This window comes from Misgurnus anguillicaudatus, chromosome 10 (assembly GCF_027580225.2).
Source record: "Misgurnus anguillicaudatus chromosome 10, ASM2758022v2, whole genome shotgun sequence".
NCBI classification, from domain to species: Eukaryota; Metazoa; Chordata; class Actinopteri; order Cypriniformes; family Cobitidae; genus Misgurnus; species Misgurnus anguillicaudatus.
Genome location: NC_073346.2, coordinates 22,547,210 through 22,558,749, shown reverse-complemented (window position 1 = coordinate 22,558,749; position 11,540 = coordinate 22,547,210). Strand labels below are relative to the sequence as shown.

The 11,540-nt window shown below is 37.1% G+C and overlaps 1 protein-coding gene across 2 annotated transcripts in view; it reads left to right on the top strand.

Moving 5' to 3' along the window:
* The first annotated feature begins 4,622 nt into the window (after positions 1–4,622).
* The window catches only part of ddx61 (DEAD (Asp-Glu-Ala-Asp) box helicase 61), a 30,468-nt gene continuing 23,550 nt past the window's right edge, over positions 4,623–11,540 (top strand). For both annotated transcript variants that reach the window (XR_012371546.1, XR_012371544.1), the window contains exons 1-2: positions 4,623–6,920; positions 8,998–9,145. The gene's annotated coding sequence lies outside the window, so the exon portion shown is untranslated. The remainder of the gene's footprint in view (positions 6,921–8,997; positions 9,146–11,540) is intronic.

Genomic DNA, 11,540 nt, shown 5'->3' with positions numbered 1-11,540 from the left:
TTCCTGATTACGTAACAGAAGACTAAAGAAAGCAAAAGACGGGGAGGAAGAGTTTCTGAAGTGTAGTAGTCCTCGCCTTCTATGTGGCAAGAAAAGTATGTAAACCCCTAGGAATAAACTGGTTTTCTAGTGATTTGCCATAAAATCATATTTGATATAATAATTTTAGTTTCTTGTGTCTTTTTTGAAAACACCAATTAAACATTCACAGTGCTGGAGGAAAATGTGAGTGAATCCATTGAATTTAATTGTCAGAAGCTGGCAAACTGGAGTCCAATTACAAAAATGAGTTTAAATGTGTGGTTTAATGCAACTTTGATTGATTAAAAGACACTCAAACATTTTAAGAATGCTGTCCTTAAGAAGCATCAGCTCTCATGAACCATACCTCTTTAAAGATATCTGATCAAGTGTTGTTGCACTTCATAAGGCTGAAAAGGGATACAAAACAATCTAAAACATTTTAGACATCCTTCAGAGGAAAGTTTTTTTCAAATTTTCTATAAATGAAGACTTTGGTTCCAAAACGAGATAACTCCGTTTTTATTTATCTTTTCTCAAAACATGTTTATTATTATGTTATCATGTTTTTATTGTGCTACTTAGCTGTATTTCTTTAGTTATGAAGGCTTAAATCAAAACAAACCAACTGCAGTTTGATTGATATTAATTGGAATGCACAATCAAAAAATTAGATTAGACTATAACCTGCACCGGAATATAAGCCGCATCATTCAAAAATGTGTCATTAAGACAAAATAACATAATATAAGTCACAGTGGACTATACGTACAAACATCTATTCAGCCTGCTGTTCTGTCTGCTATTGTTTAGTTGAATAACTTGCCTCTCCAGATGAAATGTGTGTTTTTTGGCGCAGATTTTGTGAAATAATTTTATAAATAAATGCCACTTATAGTCCACTGCGACTTATATATGTTATATGATATATATATGTGCGACTTATACTCCGGTGCGACTTATGGTCCGGAAAATACGGTAAACAACAGCAGACAGAACAGTAGGCTGAATAGATGTCTGTACGTTAAAGTAATATTATCAGTTATTTAAACGATAAACCATTGCATACAGAACTAACCTGGAAGGTTGAATAGGCTAAATTATCCGAACAAGCCAACTAGCGTGAAGTTCACATACTCGTCATTCCACATTACTGTATCCATTGAATTACATAAATACAGAAGCAGCATGTGGTGGAATCTCGCGGCTGTTGACGGTAATGTTGTCTCTTGCCTCGTAAATGTCAAAATTAATTCAAACTGACTTACAAGGCGCACCTGACTATAAGACGCAGCACCAGCCAAGTTATTAAAAAAATGCGGCTTATAGACCGAAAAATACGGTATCTCATTTCGGAACCAAGCTCTTCAAATACCTTTCCTAGAAGTAGGCGCACAGCCAAGATGACTCCCAAGGCACAACGCAGAATACTCAATGAAGTAAAGAAGAACCCATGAGTAACAGCTAAAGGCTTGAAGACACACACATCTGGCACACATCTCTGTTCATGAGTCACTGCGTTTATGGCAAAACATCACGGAGGAAGCCGCTGCTCTTCCGAAATACATTGCTGTGAGCCAAAAGTTTGCAAAAGAGCACCTTGGCTACTGGGAAAATATTTTATGGACTGATGAAACAAAAGTTGAATTGTTCTGGAAAAGTACTATGGCACAAAAAGGGCACAGCTTACCAACATCAAAGCATCATCCCAACAGTGACGTATGGTGGAGGGAACATCATGATTTGGGCATGCTTTGCTGCTTCAGGGCCTGGACCACTTACCATCATCGAGGGGAAAATTAATTCCCAAGTTTAATAAAATGTCCTACAGGATAATGCCAGGGTGGCTTTCCGCCAGTTGAAGCTCAGTGGAAGTTGGTTGATGCAGCAGGACTACGACATTAAGCATCAAATCCACCACAGACTGGCTTAAGAAAAAGAAAATGTGCCATTTCATTTTCCTCCAGCACTTTGTTAATGTTTAACTTGTGTTTTGAAAAAACCCCACAAGAAACTAGAATTATTTGTGTGTTGTCAGCTTATGCACATTGTGTTTGTCTATTGTTGTGACCTAGATGAGGATCTGGGGGTGTATTACAGAAACTTTATATCTTAGGTCTTAACTCACCAAATCTTATCTCATCTCTCGTTAGGAAATCTTATATTGCATAATCATATCCGTCTATCAACTCTTAGGCCTATTACCAAGCAACCAGCAATGCATGAGCTGCTGCTAAAGTAAACAAAAGAATTGCCCTTTTATTTCAATGGGGCAGAAAAATAAATTTGATTAAATTCATTGTAATCATAGTCTGTATTTTTTATTGTTGTTTTAGCATCAATGCACTGCACATCATCTGTGAGTTACCATTAAATTTAAGCATTAGCAAATGTGACTTACAAAAATGAGAAAACAGATTCATGTTTGTACTGAATTTATTATATGATTTTTTAAATAGTGAGCACTCTAAAAATGGCTGGGTTATTTTTGACCCATAATGGGTAAATATTGGACATTGACCCAATGCTGGGTTTTTTTAACCCAGCATGGGGTAAATTTTAACCCAGCATGTGTTCTGTCCAATATTTACCAATTATGGGTCAAAAATAACCCTGCCATTTTTAGAGTGAGGGATGACAGGGATTGAAAAATTGCTCCACTAGTAAGAAACATTATGATTGTGTGAATAATGGGAGTAATGTAGTGCAGGTAAAAATAGTCAAAGGGTAATCCAAAAACAAACATTGCTGTTTATCATCCTGCACTTTGTTAAAAATGCAATGTCATTCTCCCACAGGTCCATTATAATGATTGTTTCAGCTGGCTTTCATTAAAGTTTTAAGTTAGGACACCTGTGAGGTAACCCTAAAGTTAAGATTGTTTTTAGGATTGAATGCTTCTGTAATACCACTTTCCTATTTGCAATTAAGATAATTAAGATAATTAAGATACCATGATTCCCAAACAGTTAAGATAAGATTTTAAAGTTAAAAGTTTTCTGTAATACGCACCCTGATCATCATGTGTATTTAAATATATGTTATTAATGTTATATTTATATAATCAATGCCTTTAAAATAGTTAAGAGTAGGGAAAACTTTTAAAAAAGCATCACAAATGCTAAATACATTTAGATTATGTAGATTAGGTTATGGTCGATATATCAAATATCCATGGAAACATATATCAAAATGGCAAGTTCACATATAAAGGCACATCAATAATGTGTCACAGATAATAATAAATAATCTCATTGTTTCTTGCGTGTCTCGTGACAAATCTAACATGGTGGCATTTATATGTAAAATTAAGCACGAAAGTCATATACATCTTGAATAGCATGAGTGTTTGTAAATTATAGGAGAAGTTTCATATTTAAGTGAACTATTTCTGCCTTCGACAAAACTATGTTATTTGGCTTTACTTTTAATTGATAGTAAGCACTTTGTATCCCTCTAATGGTCAAACATTGATATAGCATTTGCTTTTGCAATGACCAATGGATATAATAAACAACATATTTTATGCTGCGTAAATAAAACAAATATAGGCTAACTTTACAAGTTAATATATTCGTAGATATTCCATTTTATTTATCCATTTTATCTTGTTTCTTTTGTGAATGTTTGTTTGCGATTAAGAATCTATATTGAACAATCACTGCTTTAAAGCAGCTCCTGTTTGTGCAGTCATGCAATACTATGACACACTTTTTATCATACCAATGAAGAGATGCTCTACTGGCAACCAAATTTAAAGTTGTGAGTCAGTGTGATTTGATCTGATTTTAATGTTAAAACTTTTTTATTACCAGTAGAGGGCGCTGCTTAATAATCTTTTAATGTCAGTCATTTAAAACATCGTCTCAGACAAGAAAAATAAATCTGCCTTTGAATTGAATGAAAGACCCTTCAGTGACTGAATCTGTAACTTTGATGATTTTGAGGTATCTACTACCATTTAATACTCACATGTCCATCTGGTATAATAGAAATAGATTCAATTATAGATTATACAGTTGCTTTGTTACTGAAAGTTGTATAAATAAGTAAATTAAAATTAACTTTATTGCATGGCATTGTTTATATTAGACATACACTACTATGCAAAAGTCTTAGGCCACCACCAGACTTGTTGTTTTAGAAGTTTTAATGTCCATACATATTTATTTTTCAATCTATTTTATTAAGAAAATACAGGAAATATGTACCAAAAAAAAATTATTGACTAAATGTCATCTTTAGGTATCGTCAGTGTTGAGTGTGATCTCTCTTGGCACTAAACACATCTTGAGCGTTTTTGAGCAGAATGAAGTTAAAAGACTAATTTCTTTTAAATTAGAAATTAAGATTTAATTTTATTTAGATTTAAGATATCCTGCTGCTATTGCTCAAGTGAAAGGGGAGTTTACTCTAAAACTTGACAAATCAGTTTACATTTTTATACAGTTTTTAATACTACATACACATTTCCTGTATTTTCTGGATGTATTATCTCTTAAAGAGACTGAGAAACAATTATAAATGATCACTATAACATTGCAAAAACAACTAATCTAATTCTGGCATGGTGACCTAAGACTTTTGCACAGTACTATATTCAATAGCAATAGGCCTAATTTAATTATGTAATCATTACAACCTTAAAACAATTTAGTCATTTTATCACATGACCTTTATACTGTATGTACAGTACAGTGTGTTGTCAAATGTTTTTATCACTAAAACTCTAAATGTCAAATTCTTATTTGTTTTTTTTTACCGTGAAATATCAAATGTATTTTATGCAACCAAAACTGTCGTTTTGTGGTTATATTAAGCGGTTTATCTGCAGTTAGTGGTATCTTGTAGATCCTCAGTTGGCCCATGGGAATAGGGTGTGCAGAAAATTTGTATTGTATTGAGTTTCATTAACTGACCCACCAAAGACTCTTAAAGTTTTAGGGACTTTATACAACTATTTTTTTCCGTTTGCATCATATACATCATATGATAAAGGAAAGTCCCAAACTGGCCCAGGTAATTCAAGCCTCAGGAGGAACTGAGGCTATGGGGTGTAGGTAGAGAGGGGTATGAAGGAGTGTCCAATACAGTTACATAATCTGGTAATATCTCACATTTTGCATTATCTGTGAGGTTTCTCGACATTACATAAGAACGTTTTCATAAACCTGAATCTGAAGCCAAACCTGAGAATAACTGATACTGATATCAATCTAAACTTATGGGATCTGATCAAAGTAGATATAGGGGTGTTTCCAGACAAGGTGCTGAGATAGCATTTGAAAGTCTTTTTTGTTGTCAATGAAATGACTCACAAATGTAACCAACCTACCGCAAGAACAGTGCCTCTCTTATCAGTTGCTAATAACCTGCAAACATGACCCTTTGTGAATTTGCTAAAATACTGAGGGTAAAGACTTGCAGGTTTCCCGACAACTACTAAGGGAGATCCCCAGTGGAGATCCAGCCGGTTTCCTACCGGGCAACAGGTTGAAAAAGATAAGAATGCAACTAAAAAAGAAAGCAAAACTAGACACCTGTTGTTCGACGTGTTATTATTCGCGTCGCCCCCTGATAAATTCGCCGCGATATAAAAAACAGAATGTTAACGTGAGTGCGGTGACACGCGACACAAAAATCATCGTACAAGCGAAACGAAACCGCATTTTTTTTTGTCCCAGCTCTTCAAATCTCTTGCAAAAAATGTATTATTGGTAGCCTATTTAAAGTGCTCATAAATTTGAGTCGCCCTTAAAGCACATAGGGTGCCTCGTAACTGCATAATCCTGAAGCAATGCTATCACAGTCGTGTCGCAAATGGGAGGTAACTGAAAGGCTTTCGAGTTAGTTCAACGGGGAAACCCCATCTATTACACTACTTCCTAATTTGACTGAATGACAGACAGAGACGCTGTAAAATTAGTTCAGATGAATCGGGTCGTAGAGACAGCACGCAGTAGCCTACAGTCCCGTCGTGAAGGACAACAATGTGTCATATTGGCATATTGACATTGCACTAAAACTTAACTACTCGCATCATTAACATAATCAGGACAGCCAAGTGCATGCGTGCAACATTTTATTCTGCGTTTTAAGAAATTATTTTCCTTGAAGGCTTTGAGCATAAAGCGTTGATATATAAGCGGATAACCTAACTATGATCTTAAGTGCTTCAGTAAGCTGTGCTAAAACATCCTGAACAAAGCATATGTAAGTATTGCCAAATTGAGGCAAATTGGAATGGTTGCAATTTTAGGAGCCAAATAAGTGTTTTAAAAGACGTCAAAATGTTGACAAAGGGATTTATCTAGAAAAAGGACCTATAGACCTGAGGACAATGACCATGAGCGGCAGTAATCACACAGTTCCGTCTGCTCCGCTGGACCTGACCAACAAATCTAGAGAGCGTGGGAGCTGCAGTCAGGGACCAACAGGCGACCAAAGTCCCCCAACACATAGCTCAGACAGGCACAAGTGCAGCACTGGACAAACAGTTCATGCCCTCGCACCACGGGACAGTTGCAATGGCTCTTCTTCGACTCCAACAGACGATGCTAATGGCATGGGAAACAGAACGACTGATGATCTCGGACAAACTCGACCTGTCACCCCCAACACGAAGTGCAATCTGACGGACACTGCAGGAATATCGAAGGATTCCTCGTTCTCCAAACTTCCGATCAGGAAGCGTCCTTTTCCTCTTGATCATGACCAAAGCGGTCCAAGGAATTTTCGTGACGAACAGCACAACGAACCTAAAAGGAGACATAGCCCCAGTCCAAAAACGTACCCTGACCGGACTCACTTAAACACAGATGTACAAAGGACAGTGAATGAAGCTCGTGATCATCAGAGACACAAGGACTCCCAGTTCATGCCACCCGTGACCACATACTGTAAGTTTACGACAAGTTTTTCTTAATTGTCATTCACGTTATGTTTCAGAGCAAACGTAATTGAATTACTGATTGAAAAGGGCGATTTATAGTCGTGCGTAGGTTCTACGCCGTAGCTACGGCGTAGGCTATCCGTAGCCTGTGCGTAGCTCTGCGTAGCCTGACGCGCACCTCACAAAAAATTTAACAGCGCGTCAGATCTATGCGGACCGCAAGCGCTGTGATTGGTCCACCAGAACCCCTCCCGTCAGGTAAAAAAACTGCGTCATAGGTATTTCCGTTTGTGACGGTGAAAACAAAGATGAGCCAAGTTGAGGAGTGATTTAACTCAAACTGCATCAAAAGTCGCTGTTTATTTACTTCCATCATTGCTGGTCTTCTCAAATTATACACAACAAGTTGCTGTTTCTTCTTCGTTTGTGGGTTAACTTGCTAAGCTTCTTCTTCTTTCACGTTTGTGTTGCTACTGTGGTTACACGCGTGGATACTGCCTACCAGCGGCCACGCGTGTGCTTGCACGTCCACGCGGACGACGACGCAAAAGTATAAATGAAAACCGATGCGGAACCTACGCCGTCGCTGCTACGCCGTAGGACCAACGCACGACTATAACGAGCCCTTAAGTGTGTGTCCACGCGCGTGCAAGAGTGCGCGTCTGCAATTTGATAGCGCAGTCGAAACATACATAAAAGAAATGTTTAGATTGAGTGCACTGTAAATCGATTTGTATTAAAGCACCTGCCAAATGCGCTAATGTTATGTAAAGTATGCAAATTTAGAGTTTCTCAAACTTCATAGGGGAAAATTTTGTGTATATATATTGGTCATATGGTATATATGATGGATATAGGCTATTTAGTATTGGTAATACAGAAATTAAAATAATGTAAATATATATAAGGTAAAGTTGATTGTTTCTGTTAACATTTATTACATTATTATGTACACTGCCATTAAATTAAGATGTGTACATTTTTCAAAATATTGTAACTGCATGTTATATACATATGATATGACATGATATCAATGTGTATGACAGAAGCTACATAGTTGATTACTCTATTATAATGAATGTTCTGCAGGGCCAAGTTCACTATGGAGTGGTTTCCCAAACAGAGATTATCTTAAACCAGGACTGGGCCTTAGTTTAATTAGGAAATATAACTAGTTTTAACAAACATGCCTTACTAAAAACATTACTTGTGTGCATTTTGAGGCAAAACAAAGGGTACTGATGTATTTTAAGATATTATGTCAGTGCAAGTTTTGTCAGTTTGGACAGCCCTTACATTTTTTTTGTCTAGGATTAGTCTAATCCCTGTCCGGGAAACCGCCCCTAAATGTTTTTAATAAAATAATAAATATTAACCTCGGCCCACATTTTGGTTAGGACTGTTGCTTACCAAAGCCATTAAACCGTGATTATATTTAAAAGAACTGTGAAACTAGTGAATGGGGTTTTTTTGAGGGGGGGGGGGGGTTATATCCCTACTGAAAAATCCAGCTAAAAACCTGGTTTAAGCTGGTCTCCCAGCTTTGTTTTAGCTGGTATTGCTAGTGTAGCAAGCTGGTCTAGTTGTGTTTTGGTCACCTTTTGAGCTGGTCTAGCTGGACTTCGCTATTCAGACTGGAAGACCAGCTGACTAGGCATGGGTCAGTTACCGGTTTCAAGGTATACCAAGGTTTTTAACAGTCAAGGTTTCAAAACCACTAATATGTTCTGTGATACCGTCTCCAAGGTAAGCATATTATAATTTAAAGGCTTTACCTGGCATTTGAAAATAACACATTTTAGTGATGCAATGGCAATAACGCAACATAATGAATCCGTGGTATTTTTGCTAAAGGTTATCATACCGCCAGAATTTTACACCGGCCCATGCCTACAGCTGACCCACCAGCTTTGCCAGTGTGGGAGGACCAGCTTAAACCAGCTACTGCCACCTAAAACCAGCTACCAGCTCTTGGCTGGATTTTTCAGTAGGGATGCAATGTTTAATTTATAATCTGCTTTATTGCTGAAGGTTTGTGATGATTGTTGTGGTTTACGAGTGCTAATATTCATTTTCTTCTGAAGTGATTGCAGGGTGTCCATATTACCAATGGCCTCAGCAGTACACCAGTCCACGAAAACCCATTGCCATACAGACTCCTCTGCTGGAAAGTGCAGATCGACCACTAGCTGATATTGCTGCGGCAACACATCAAGATGAGGATGGTGACACGTGAGTCATTTACCAGTTTTTGAGTCATTTCATACATATTGTCATTCAAGAGTTGATTATATGGTGAAGCATGTGGTGTCGCAATGGCAGCACGGTCCATGTGATTGTTTTTGACTAAATACACGAGATCAGATACATAAAAGTTGAGTTTTTGTAAGAATGCCAGGATCGTGGGAACAGGGAACACAAACAGATATATCTGATATATCTGCTTTGAATTACCTACTGCCATATACAGACATGTAAATGATTTACTGATAAACTGCACGAGAGTTCATTAATAGTATCAGTCACGTGTGTTTCGACCTGGCATCATCTAGGTTAATATGTACTTTTTGTTTGATTTTTGGGAATTCCAGATTATCCTAGAAATATCATTTTGACTCTTGCTTAGTCAGAAGTATTTTTATAGACCCTGTGTATTTTCAACAAAATCAAGTTTTTTTGGTTTGTTGTGGTCCTAACTGAAACACATGCCACAAGTTATTTTTTACACATTATATTTCTTGCTGTCGTTTCACTTCCTGTTCACTGAGCCCACCAAGATGAATAAATATCATCTTATCTGGTGATACACAGTGTCTCTCAGTGACACAGTGGGAAATCATTTTTGTGAGCATGTCAGCATGTTCTGCTGCTTCATCTTTAAGAGTAATTGTGGAATTGTGGGTATGAGTAAGAGTACGTGAGTAAGAAGTACTTACCTTTCATGCATGGCTGGTTGCTGGTTTTTGGTTATGGTAGTATGAGTGTGGCAGATCATAGAGCTGCCAGAGATGAGGACATTCTTGCCTGCTCATCTAACACAGCACAGATACAGTGTTGCTGTAATATCTGAACCTTTACTCGGTATAAAAATTACTTGTCATATAAGTGAAACTTTTCTAAAAATGACACCTGCCTTTATGTAATACTAATATCAATATTTAGTCAGCAGTAGCAAAACATTGCTTTAGCATTTAATGTTTAGTAACCACCAGACAAGACAGATTCTGTCCAGGGGAATTGTGATAATACATAGACTGTTTCCCTGAACTGACGTGGAGGTAATAATTGGGTAGCACTTTATTTTACAGTACGTGTTCTTATAGGGACAGTTTCATGGACAGACTTTAGATATTAATCCAGGACCAACCCTTAGTTATATTAGAACGTTAAAGCCCCCTATCCTAGTTGACTGCATGTCTATATCCGGTTGTTAAGTCTGACGTCATGCGCCCCTTCTGGGTCCAAACGCTCACAGATGTCAAAAAATCTCGGCTATAATACACTCGTATCATAATGAAAAGCTTCCAAAAAGACACGAGAAATACGTAACGAGTTCTGATTGTGTACTTGGTTTAGTGTGTTGTGATTCGACAGCAGCTTAGCTAAGCTGTCAACTGGCATATTCCTGCGGGCGGTGGTTAGTCAAAAACTCATATCAGGGAAGTAAAGGACTGCAGCCAAACTGTCCGTTCTCTGTAGCCCTTGAAAAGCGAATTTTTTAAAGAGCCCCAATGGTCTGATTTTACACTTCCTTTGGTGTGTAGGTGTGTATTAGTACATGTTAACGATATGCAAAAGGTACAAACCCCAAAGTAAACGATGACGCGAGTTATCGTCTCCAATGTAAATCTCTTTTCTTGGACAATAACAAAACAAACACACGGATTGTAGGCAACAATTTACTTCCTGGGATTGGTGATGTAGACAAGACCGACATTATCATAATTCTTTGGACTTAGCCTGTAAATTAACTTCTGTTAGCAACCGAATCTTTCAAACATGGTAAAGAGCATCACATTTACGTCTGACATCAGAGTGAAATCTGGAGCTACAAAAATTTACAGTATGTGGAAAATAATGTGTTTTTTTACCATATATCACGCAAACACATTGTTCATCACGAAAGATGAATTAGATTGACAACGATGTGCAAAACGGCCGTAAATCATTTCAAACTTGAGTCCCTTTTGAGTATTTGGTGGCAGTCACAGGTATGGATCACAGCAACTAATGTGTGGTTTCTTCATTTTTACATTTTGACTTTCATTATTTGCAATGTTTCTAATTGCATTTTTAGTGATTTTGCAACTGTTTACTGTCTTTTCCAAAGAAGTGGATTTTTTAAAAAGTGGAAGTTTATGCCACAAAAGCTTGCATGCACTTAGAGGGTTTTGCAGCTAAAGGCAAATTTGACATTTGTGAAAATAAGGCATTTCAATTAATGACTAATAACTTTTTCATTGCCATTAAAGTGAAATTACTGAACCTAAACATGATAAAAAATGCTCATATACAAGAAGACATGTCAGGCGCACTTAGAGGGTTTAGCATCTTTATTTGTAAATAATACATTTTTTGCAATTGATTTCACATAACCACTCAGGTAAACATTACATGCAAACACGCA